Raw genomic sequence first — 12,220 nt, 5'->3', positions numbered from 1 at the left:
TCCTCCTTTTAGATCTTCCCTTTTCCGTAACTCACCTGCTTTGTGAATGTGTTGTTTCACCACCTCTGACAGCCAGTCTTAAACAGTGCTAGACTGCTCAGGTCATGCTGGTAAATTGAGTTATTAATCATCCTATGGACCCGTAGGCCTACAGTGAAGCCCAGAACATTGATTTTCAGGTAGAGGCAGATGACTTTTCTGAAACCAGAGATGACTCTTTCTCTGGCAGGTACCGCCATGATTTTCGCCCCCACAGAGAGCATTTTGTATTGCAACCGCAGTATCTCTGACATGATGGAAGATGCGCAGCATATTGAACCATATGATGTTTTAGGAACCGTTGAGACCAAATTAGAAATTAGAATTGGCAAAGCCAATAGGTATGGCATTGACTGCCAGCCTTTTAAGTTTGTCAATGTTTACTGTGTTGTTTTTGTTGCTAGCAAGCTGCCAGAACCTCGTACATATAAAAGAACAACACTAGCCAAAAGAAAAATATTTTGGGACTCAAAAAGCAGACATTCTGATGGTAGTTCCTGGCACTGAAGGAACTACTTTGTGTGTGGATGAGCTCTTAGCGAGGAAGCAGAATGCTGTGGCTGACAGCGATACTAGCCAATGGCTAAAATGGGCTGAGCCATTGCCCAGTGGTGTAGTGGGAAGACAAATGTGAATGACACAGTAACGGACTAGCGAATGAACAGAGCTGACTGAAAGTCCCATATGTAAGAATACATTACATATCATTTTCGTAAAATGAAAAGGTCTTTGGAAGTGCCAGGCCAAAAAACTGGTATGATGGAGAACAACGGGTGACGACCTCTACTTGGGCTAGTTCTTGACAGCACACCGTGCATCGGGTGGGCGCACATTTCCATCATACCTACATGGACTTGGGCTCTGGGAGGCAAACTGTTTGGTCCGGACTCAAATGAATCTGAAGTCAGGACTGGACTCAGAGCTCCAGATTCCAAGGTCGGCACAGCAACTTCAATGCAACTCTTCCGAGAAACAACACCTTAGGAAATCAGAGGAGGCCACTATATTCTGGTTAAAATGCACTTCTGTGATAACAACGGATTCCCTATTCCTTTTGAAAAAAATATTTTGTAACCATTACAACTGGCTTTTTACAATGCCCTTCATACTAGGGTTTTTAGTGTTTACAAGCGGTGTGATGAGTTCTCGATTATTTAAACCAGCATAATGCGAGCAGACATACCCGCAGCAGCTGTATAGGGATGAGGGGAGATGTGGAGAACATCATGGGGTCTGTGAGCCTGGCCTGCTCTCTCCACTTCCTGCGGCTGAACTCTGTACATGCAGCTTGCAGTGCGGGCAGACCCTTGAGTGTCCCAATCATGTAATAAACGGCAGCACCCTAAAATCCTTAATCATGCAGATCACCCATCAGAGGAGGAGGAGACGCAAGCTCGGATCTGCTCCCACTCACTCATCAGTAAACAGATGAGTTCCTGTGCGGCTTCCACTCACCTAAACCGATCCTTTCCCCTTAGATTGCACTGGAAAGTCTTGGTTGTTGCATTGACGCCTCTCTGCGCACTGCCACCGGAGCAGGCTCACTGTTCCCTCTGTGCTGCTGGACTTTAGGGCCGGGGTCAGTTAATGAAAGTACCGCTGTCCCCCAAACCAGATCTCATGTTTCCTTGACTGCTGTCTTTTCTGGCACTTAACCCTTGCAGAACCACGAGTGCGTTTCCAGCTCCTCTGTATTTATTATTCTCCTGTGTGGCAAGGGAGGATCTGTGGCGCAATAGAACCCATTCTCTGTGTGAATTAGAATTCTTGTTTCAGAAAGACTTTCTGTAACTCTTAAAAGCACCATCGTTACCCTAACTTTGTTTGCCCTGCAGACATCTTTCTGCTGTTCCACTTTGCTTGCAAGCTGTAGACTGCAGCACATTTGACGTTAGCATAATTAATGTGAGGTGTGGCTCTTGTAGCCGCCTTTCATCTGCAGTAATGGACAAGTATTGTGTCTCTTTCAGTTTAATTTCTTCTGCACCAGCTCTGGTCCCCAAGCCTTCGACAGTGACCTCCGTGGTGGTCATTTGTGAACCTGTACAGCCTGTGTTCTGGGTGAGGCTGTTCGAAGAGCCATTTCTCCTCTTTAGATTGCTTCCATCACATGATCTTCTGGTGCCTCCTCCTCAGATCCTCATATACTGGAGTATGAGGCTTAAAGAAGCCTGCTCTAGTACACATGGTCCTCTCTTTTGTTGTGGACATGTTCTCCAAGTAGGGACTTGGATCTCATTCAGTGTCTCCTTTGCCTCTCTTGATTTGTAGCAGCAGATTGGTTTGCACACTTCTTCTTGCTTCTTTATACTCACTTCCACTGCAGTCTTGTAGATTTATACACTTTATTTAGAGGGAGATGCCTCTGTGTACATGTAGCAAGCGGAAGGTATGCAGTCAGGGTATTTGTGTCTGAGAACTGCTATGTAGAGCTGATCCGGAGGCACATTGCCCACTGTCATGGTTTACTTTAGTCTAAATAAGTTTTCTAAACTAATTCCTGGCTGTTATGTTTGGTGCGTATATTGGCACTGGATCAATATGAGTGAGTGCTGCATGTGCTTTCACTTAAGGACTCATTCTAGGAAGCGCCAGAGCTGCAGAGGGCCTGTGATGACATCCTTGAAAGTTGAAGCTAGTGGTGACTGAAGTGTTGAGACCGTAGTTATTGGTCAGAGGAGGACAAGGAGATAGTGGAGGCAGCAAGGGAGTGGTTTACCTTCTGGTCCTGAGCAACCTTCAAGGGGAGATCCTATTAGAAAACCTAAAACGTGCTAGGGTGCCTCTCAGAATTATTGTTAGAGAGCCCCCATGCGCCTGGATTATTTCTTTACCTAATATCAGATATGCCTACCCCTTACCTCAGTGTGAGGCTTGGAGTGAGAGGTAGAACCACTCTCAATCACAAGAGTGGGTGACCCCTCAGGATTTATAATTAGTGGAAGTGATGGAAGCTGTAATCCCCGGATGTTGAGAAGACAGCTGAAGGTAGGAGTGTAAGGTTTAAGAGTGTGAGTCTGTGCAAACATCAGTTTCATAGCAGATAGCCAGTTACAATCTTAGGCAGTTTCTATAAATACTACTTTACAAGGAAAGGGGTGTGTTTACATAGTGTGGATGTGTTTGCACAATTAGAATAGTCCCTGAAACCTAGTTCTCTGGAATTTTCGTGTTCCTCTCCTCCCTGGAGTTTTGATGCTTTGGTAGACAATTATTTTAATGGGCTCTCACCGAGTGATCAATTTGTACACTGAGGGAGAGGTTGCTTGTGCAGCAAGTAAATGTTGAATATAAAGCTGGTTAAAGATGCACAAAGGAAGAGAAGGAGCGTCCCTGTTTAATTCAGATTCATGACTTACTCTGTATGTCAGATGATGGCTATTTTGACAACCCACCACTAATGGTGCTTATTATACAAGTGACCCAGCCGATGGGATGGGTGTAATTACCTGATTTGTTTGAATTAATGTAAAAGGAATACTGAGAAACAACATTGGAGGAAACCAAATCATGGATAACCAATTTTAAGGAAAGGCAATTTTATGGAGGAAAACAAAATATCGAAAGTTAAAGGAAACATTTTGAAGGAAAGATATTTTAAGGAAAGATCCAAAATTACATTAATCTTGGGTTGAGTTTAGGACTGCTGTGGGGTTTTTGGGTTCAGGGTGGGTAATGTTTAAGGTGAAAGGGGTTTTTAGGGTTCAGGAATAATCGGCATTCAGGCATTAGAAAGGGTTTTTTAGGGTTCAGAGATTGGTAGAGTGTGGGGTTTGTGAGGGGTTGTAGGGTGTAGGGATGAGTGGTGTTTAGGTGTGAGGTGTTTTCAGGTTTCAGGGATGGGTAGAGTGTAAGGGTGTTGAGAGGTTTTAGGGTTCATAATTTGGCGGAATTTAAGGCTGGTGAGGGTTTTTAAGATTCAATTAAGTGTAGTGGCTAGAGTGGTGAAGAGTTTTTAGGGTTCAGGATGGTTTGGAGTTTAGGCTGGTGAGATGTTTTAAGGATTAAGGGATGTGTGGAGTGTAGATGTAGAAAGGGGCTTTTAGGGTTCAGGGATGAATAGTTTAGGTTGCTGGGGGGTTCTTATGGGTCATGGATGGCTGATGTTTAAGGGTGGTGAGGGTTTGTTAGGGTTCAGGAATTGGTGGAGTTTGGGTGTGCCAAGGTGTTTTAGGTCTGGGATGGGTGGGTTTAGGCGTAAAAAGGGTTTTTTAGGGTTCAGAAATGGGTGGAACTAGTGGGTAGTGAGTGATTTTATGGTTCAGGGATGGTGGATTACAAACAGCCTTTAAGCTTCAGGGATGAGTCTGGTGAGGGGTTTTAGGAGACATGGATTGATGGTGTTTAGGGGTTTTGAGGGGTCAGTGAATTAAAAGCCTTTGAAGTAAATGTTTGACAGTGTACAAAATATAAATATGAAAAAATATCTCCTGAAGTAAAGCACTGAAATAAATAACTGAGACAAAACTGTTTCTGAAAGTAAGACCGGCAACCCTTGCGGTTATAATAAGCATTTAAAAGCTAATTTTGACCGAAACGACATTCTATGAATTGGTTTCTTTGAAAAGGTAAATGCCATTCATTCTGAAAAATTCAATTTACCAGTTTAGATGAAATGGTTTCTCCGTATTGGTATTCCATGAAATTGATTTTCTCTGAAATTACATACAACCGAAATTACCATGTTTAGTAACTTTTACATATTGATACTGTGCAAAACTCCTCAAATTAATATTTTTTCCATGACAGAATTTGGCAGTTCTTTTATGCTCTTGGAAGATTAGGAAAAGGCTATAACTTTAAACAGAGGAAAGTAAATATATTTCTACATGTGGGATTAGGCATCTCCTGTGGAATGCACTTTCGTATTTATAAATAGCTTTATATGTATATTATCCTTCAATAAAGCAAAGGCATGTAAAAAAGGTTTGTATGGCAAGGCTTGTATTCATTATATTGGACTACACTGCTTTTGGATATATACGGAGGTGTAGTCAGTGTAGCATGTTTTACACCTACATAGCTGATGTGAACAGTGATTTCTTTTTTTAATTGATTGTAGGAATTGATTTATTTCCCAGATAGCAATGTTGTCAGTTACGCGCACAGGACTTCATTTGAGAAAAACACTTAGATGTTGTGGATTTGGTTAGAACTCAAATATGAAGAAAAGTAGCATCCTGATATTTCTTAACGTCATGACATAAGTCAGATTGTTTTAGTAGTGGCTCTGTCAATTTTACAATGGTAGCTGTGAGAAAAATGTAACCACTCATCCCTAAAAAGTATACAGGCTGTAGTTCACAGAGCAAATTTAAAGTAGGAAAGGTAATGTGAAAGGGTGATACATCAGACAGCACCTTGCTACAGAAGGATGCAGATTGAGTAAGGAAGGAAAACCTTGCCCTAAACAACAAATATATGATCTGGAGCCCAGCAAGAGAGTAACAACACTCAATAAAATATAAGAACTTTAGCTGAAAGAGTAGCAGAGCTGGACCGTGAGGTCCTGGTTATTATACACTTTGATATGGAATGGGTTCCTATGTTGTTTTCACACAGTTTATATCCCAATCTACATACATGAACACAGATGATATAGTGTTTACAATGTACAAAATACATGTGACAGTCCTTGTAGCAAGAAAGGCAGCAGTGTCAATTCACATGCAAATGACATCACAAGTGTCAAGAGCAGTCCTGATGAATAAAGAAACAGCCAACACATTTTTCATCAATATGTATTTTTCAATGCTGTATTGATATGTAAGCAGATGTTAAAGTACCAATATCAGATCAGAGTAAGGGAGAAATGACAAAAGCAAGGAGGGGATGGAAGGAAAGAGGGTGCATAAGATAAGAGAATCTGTGGTCCAAAGCAAGAGCCAACCCTGAAGACACTGAGATTCCACTAGTAATTCCAAGAATCTCAGTAGTTGTCATGCTGTCCTGCCCTGTGGAAGAGCACACTAGAGTTGGTAGTCAAAGCATCTCTGAATACTTAGACAACCATTGATTGGAGAAAAACTGATATAATTATTAAATTCATGCCACCGATTGTAAAAACACCCAACCATACACCAGAAGATTAAAGTGGTAAGCAGTAAATAATAAGATAGTTACCTATAGTAATTGATGATAATAAATGTCAGACAGTGATGGATGGTAGTCACCAGAGCATAAGATGGGAATTACATGGTTGAGTGTAAGGGCAATTATGTAAATGCAGAAATACCTGGGTAAAAAGGGTGGTAGTAGTTACTGCTAAGTGAGGTATATTACAAAGTGAACGGAGCTGATGTAGTAATTGTGTTGCAGAGTAATGCAGCGATAAGTCATGATTCACTGTTACATTACTCTAACACACCGTACTGCACCCCTTTTTTACCTTTATTTCTATCATTCCCCTTACCCTCAATCCTTAACTCTTCCCCAGTATTTCCCCTCTAATTACCAGACATCTCATTATGAGGCCCTTTGAGGTGCAACGAGTGTCACTACTCTTGGTTTACTCGGCTGTCTTTGATATTTCTGTTTTCTGCAGAAGACCAATTCACATTTCTACCTGTTCCTTTCACCTTTGTTATGTATTAAGTGCTGTGGAGTTAAATCAACAGGAGCAGGGTGAGTCTCACTATCTCAGGCTGGGAAACATCCCCAACCACGACTCCGGAACAACGAAGTCGTGAACAGCGAAAGCGGAACAACGCTTTTGTTAACCACGACTTAGTTGGTCTATGCCTTAACCACGCATGTGCTGAACAACGCACATGCGTGGTGAAGGCACAGAAGGGAGTCGGCTTCTGAAGTGGCCGAGGTCAAGTAAGTGGGGCTGGGGACGTTTTAGGGGCGGGGGTGGGGGTCAGTATATTTTTAGTGTGTAGGGGCGAGGGGTCAGAGTAGTTTAGGTTTTAGGGGCGTCGCAGTCCTTTTAGGGGCGGGGTGGAGGGTCAGGGTATTTTTAGTTATTAGGGGTGGAGGGTCGGGGTAGTTTAGGTGTTAGGGGTGGGGCTTTTCAGTAGTTTTGGGGGTGGGGGTCGCTGTAGTTTTAGGGGCGGGGTGGGGGAGCTGGGGTATTTTTAGTTTTATGGGGCATGGTGGGGGTCGCTATAGTTTTAGGTGCATGGGGGGGTCAGGGTATTTAGTTATATGGGGCGAGGATGGGGGGGTCGGGGTAGGTTTTAGTAGGTGGGCGTTGCGGTAGATTTAGGGGGGTGGAGGGGTCAGTGTATTTTTAATTTTTAGGGGTGGGGTGGGGGTTCGGGGTAGTTTTAGGGGAAGGGGTGGGGGGTTGGGGTATTTTTAGTGTTTAAGGGGGGTGGAGGGTTGCAGTAGTTTTAGGGGCAAGGGTAGTTCAAGTTTTAAGGGTGGGGTAGGTGTAGCATTGTTTTAGGGGTGGGGGTCGAGATGGGGGGGGTCGCATGCTGGAACCACGCATGCCGTTCCAAGCATGCCTTTACTAGGAATGCCTTTACGATGAGAAATCGTTGTTAAGGCATTCGTGGTAAAGGCATTTTTGGTAACAACTCGGTCGTTGTTCGGATGGCGTTGTTTAGGCATGCATGGTTCCAGCATTCATGGTTCCGACTCGTATTCTCTCAGGCTATGTGAGGTAAGTTGACTAGGCCCTTTCCAGACAGGATAAATTATATTGTTGGGCTAATTCCATGCGTATCATAAGTTCATTTTAAAATAACATTTATCTGAATTTCCTCCATACGCTTCTGCAATCCTATGAAGCTGGTTTGCAAAGGAAGCAGAATTACTTGGAATGGAATCAAATTTACCCAAATGGCATCCTAGCACGAAAAAGTAAACAAGTAGCAAGTAATGAGGTATTGAACATAAGCTGGACTAATCGAACAGCAGAACAGGAATGTTTTCAAAGCTTACCTAAACACAGAATGCGAGGAAATGGATTTTAATTGCAAAGTCAGTACGTTCCATAGCTGTGAGCCATGAACAGAGAGCGATCTACCCTCTAGGTCTTTTAATGTTAAGGGTGGTAAAGAGCAGCGAACTACTATAATCAGAGGATTGCACAAGGTAAAACAGAATGCTAAGGGAGATCTTTACAGTCCATAAAAACCCTGTGCATAAGGCATAGGGTCTTGAAAGTAATTCACTGTTTTACAAAGAGCCAACACAGATTGATGTGAGCCAAGTTAATGTGGTCAGTTTTTCTCAGTCTTCCGGCATCCCAAACAGCAAAGTTTTGAACTTGATGCAACTGCTACAAGGCTACTTCAGCGAGACGCAGATGAAAGATGATTACAATAGTCAAAGTTTGATAGAAAACATGAAGCAGTGACTTGGCCCTGTAACTGTTGTGGCAGAAACAAAAGTGCACTTTTCAGTAATTTAAGTTGAAAAAAGCAACATGATACCACAGTTCTAATCAGAGGAGGCGCGTGTAGTTTGAGTCAAGGTGAACCCCAGGTATATGATATCAGTGTGGAGCCCAAAACTGTAGGCCAGGGAGCTTTATTGCATTCATCAGTTTTTCAGCCCCTTCGCTAACAGTTCTGTCGAGTTAGCATTTGATTGCAGGAAGGTCAGTGACATCCATTGGTGGACAGCTGGGAGACAATTGGGTAGCTTCCTGGTCGAGTCAGTGTTTGCTTGTACAGCCGAACTATATGAGTGTTATCTACATATGATAGAGCAGTACATCTATAGGATTCAATGAGTGCAATCCTATCCTGATTTTGCAATAATTACCACATTTCTGCCGAGCCATATTAACTATAGTTGTAGTATTAGAAATAATGACACATTAGCCGGGGGGGGGGGGGGGGGGGGTCAAAAACATCTAATAAAAAAGAATAAATAAATAAAAACGTACCTGCTCCGCCGCTCCTCCTTCCCTCTTCACTGCAGGCACAGCCTCCCAGCCTGCCCTGCAGCCAATCATGATGCTGGACACTGCTCAGAGCAGCGTTAGGATTGGATGGAGTGCCTGCTCTCTCCAGCCCGGCAGAGCACACTGAGCATTTGTGTTTGGCCGGCCAAACATATATGCGCGCTGAGGGGCGTGCACAGTGCACTCCCCTCGTCCCCATCATCCCCCGTGACCCCACCCCTTTAACAACGAAATGATAATAAACACAGTTTCTTATTGTTTTGTTGTTAAGCTGCTGCTGCTCGCGGGGGGCGACGCTCCTTCGCCATAGCAGAGGAGCCTCTGCTGCTAACTATTCATTTGGCTGGCCACAGCATTTTTACTAACTATTCTCTCCTTCAGGTTGGCAAAGTGCTCCCACTCACCTGGCCTGACCATAGTGTTAACGTTTTTTTTCCTAATTTGCCTTTTTTTGCAAACTTTCGAAATACCACCTCTGAGGTTAAGATTCGGAATTGGAAAAATGTGACAGTAAGCACGTTTAATCAGGGCTTAATAGCTATTTCTTGTAATTTTCATCATGTTTTTAATGTGGTTGCAGCAACTTTTCATGACTGTCTTCCAAAGGCCTCTGATACTGTTGCCCCACTTAAAACTGTGAATAAACATCAGGCTAAACCGTCAGCACTATGGTTCTCGGACAGTCTAACAGATGTGGCATTTAGCATAAAACTCACAGGAAAAAGTGAAATATCAGCCCTTAATTCGTGCCTATAAACGTAACATATTTGAGGAGAAATCTCAGAATTGCACTTCTAAAATGAATAACTAGCAAAATCCTTCAAAGGAACTTTTAAAAATAGTTAATATGCGATCAGGTGCCAAAAATCCTGTTAATACTGATTTATCATAATCTTTTTGTGATAATCTGGCCGTATGTTTTCAAACGAAGATTTATAGTATTTTTTTGAATTTCCCAACACTCAGGAGCTTGTGCAATCACATAATGCTCCTTTTTTCATTGGGAGCAGCTAATACTACTATTTTGTCCACTTGCTCCCCTTTCTGAACCTCTCAAATTAAAGCACTCACTCTGAACACCAAATCTGGCTCCCATTCGGATCCGTGCCCACCTGAAACATTACATCTGGTCTTTGAAGTAGTGGCCAACATCTGGCACTGACACTTATTTCTGTGATCGAATCTGGTTGTTTGACCAAGGCTTAGAAAGAAGCAGTAGTGAGTCCTTTAATTAAAAAGCCAATCTGGACACTAAAGACTTCACAAAATTTCACCCCATACGCCTGCTGACATATCCTGCTAAGTACAAAAAAAACACCTGAATCAAGAACTGACTTTGCTTGATAACTATGTTCTGCTGGATTTATTTCAAACTGGCTTCCGAGGTGGAGACAGTACTGAGTCTACGCTGCTGGCAGTAGTGGACAATATCAGATCAATAGATGTGGGTGAGACACTGCTACTCACCATGCTAGATTTGTCTGCAGCCTTTGATACGGTGTCCCCTTCTATTTTGATATCTTGCCTTAGTTTGGGATTAAAGGCAAAGTGCTTAGTCTACTTAGTTCGTTGTTATCTGCAAGAACCCAGTCAGTTAAGTCTGGACAGTTTATTTCTAAACACTATTCTTTAACCTGTGAGCTGCCACAGGGTTCGCCCCTTAGTCCTGCCTTGTTAAATTTGTATGTTTCATCCTTGGCCAAGCTTAGTCAATTGTTTGGCTTTAGCGTAATTCTACGCTGATGATACTCAGATCATCATAATTCTGAGCACCTAGTTGCTCAGAATTTCAGTAACTGCATGTTGGCAATCAGTAATTGGATGAAGGAAAATGATTTAAAACCAAATACTGATAAAACTGAGGTCCTTTTTTTTTTTTTTCCTTTGTCAGCACTCGAGTTGGTCTAATTGGTGGCCATCCGTTCTGGGTTTTCCTGCCGTCCCAATCAAGTCTGCCAAAAACCTGGGGATGATTTCTGACTAAAAGCTTGCATTTGAAACTCAAGGTAATTGGACTGTCTCCTCTTGCTTTAGCATCATTTGATCTTTGAAGAAATGTTTTCCTTTTATTCCGGACTTGGCTTGGAAAACAGTCATCGTAGCATTGATCTCCTCCAGGTTGAATTGTTGTAATTAATTATATCTTAACATGAACCAAGGCTCATTAACCAAACTTCAGATGGTACAGATTGCAGCCACCCAGCTTATTCTGACATTCCTTTTCATCGTTGGGTATCTAGCACACCGAGGATTACACAATCGGAGACCTCACTTTTTTAGGTCTAAGTTTCAATGTTATCTACCTAATAGGGCCCTGCATTCTGCACAGAGTAAAATGTTGGTAGTACCCAGGTTTTGAAGGACAAGGCGGAGAAGCAGATCCTTTGTCCATGCTACAGCCAAACTGTCAAACTCACTTCCTTGACATATTATAGAATTAGACAATCATCTTCTGTTTAGGAAATATGTTAAAGCATGGCTCTTCTTCCGTTAAACTGTGCTTTGTCGCTCTGATCTTCTGTTTTGCATGTTTTTTAAGTTGGGTTTTTTAGCGCCTTATGGTATTTGTGAGCTGTATATTTTTTTTTATTTTCATTCATTTTTTTCAAGTACATATCCTTTCAGGATTTCACTTTAGCCCGCATATTTAGTGTAATTTTTTTTCACACCAAATAAATATTTTGTTTTTAAATTTCTCATTTTCTAGCTGGGAATGTAAATAGTTTTTCTTAACTGCCCTGACCTTTAAACATTCACAGGGTCATTATGACTTTGGTGGACGGTTTACACAGTCCGCCAAAGTCCCGACGTTCAGGTTGCCGCCAGTGCGGCTGCCTTCCTGCGGGCCCCATTACTAGTTACCTGCTGGGTCAGCGGGCCAGCGGGTAACAGCCTACAGCATTGTCGCCGGCTCATAATAGAGCCGGCGGCAATGCTGTAGTGCGCCGGCGGCAATGCTGTAGTGCTTAGGGTGCACCAGCACCCATCACAAAGTTCAACGTCTGCAATGCAGACTGTGAACTTTGAGATGGGGCTGGCTGGGGGGGCTGCACTGCCCATGCCAAGAGCATGGGCAATGCAGGGGCCTCCCTGGGGACCCGGCTCCGCCAGCCTTCACATGGGAGTGCTACCGCCATGTAAATGCTGGTGGAGAGGGGGGTTGTAATCCCCAGGGCAGCGCTGCCCTGGCGGTGCAGGGTGGCAGGACCGACAGTCCCTCCTGTGGAGGAAAACTGGCGGTGCTGGCGGTTCAACCACAGCACGGCCGCCACGGTCATAATGTGGCAGTCAGACCGCCGCCAAAGCGGTCGGACCACC

General features: G+C 43.2%; 1 protein-coding gene across 2 annotated transcripts in view; it reads left to right on the top strand.

The window, feature by feature from the left end:
• DMAC2L (distal membrane arm assembly component 2 like) overlaps window positions 1–12,220 on the top strand; it is a 154,525-nt gene that overhangs the window by 75,529 nt on the left and 66,776 nt on the right. Inside the window, exon 2 of one of the 2 annotated variants that reach the window (XM_069206018.1) lies at window positions 10,794–10,908. The exons of the other annotated variant lie outside the window; for it this stretch is intronic. The gene's annotated coding sequence lies outside the window, so the exon portion shown is untranslated. The remainder of the gene's footprint in view (window positions 1–10,793; window positions 10,909–12,220) is intronic. 2 annotated transcript variants of the gene reach the window in all.

Source organism: Pleurodeles waltl, chromosome 9, assembly GCF_031143425.1.
Source record: "Pleurodeles waltl isolate 20211129_DDA chromosome 9, aPleWal1.hap1.20221129, whole genome shotgun sequence".
NCBI lineage: Eukaryota > Metazoa > Chordata > Amphibia > Caudata > Salamandridae > Pleurodeles > Pleurodeles waltl.
Note: the sequence above shows the minus strand (reverse complement) of the source record. Positions and strands in the feature narration are given on the sequence as shown.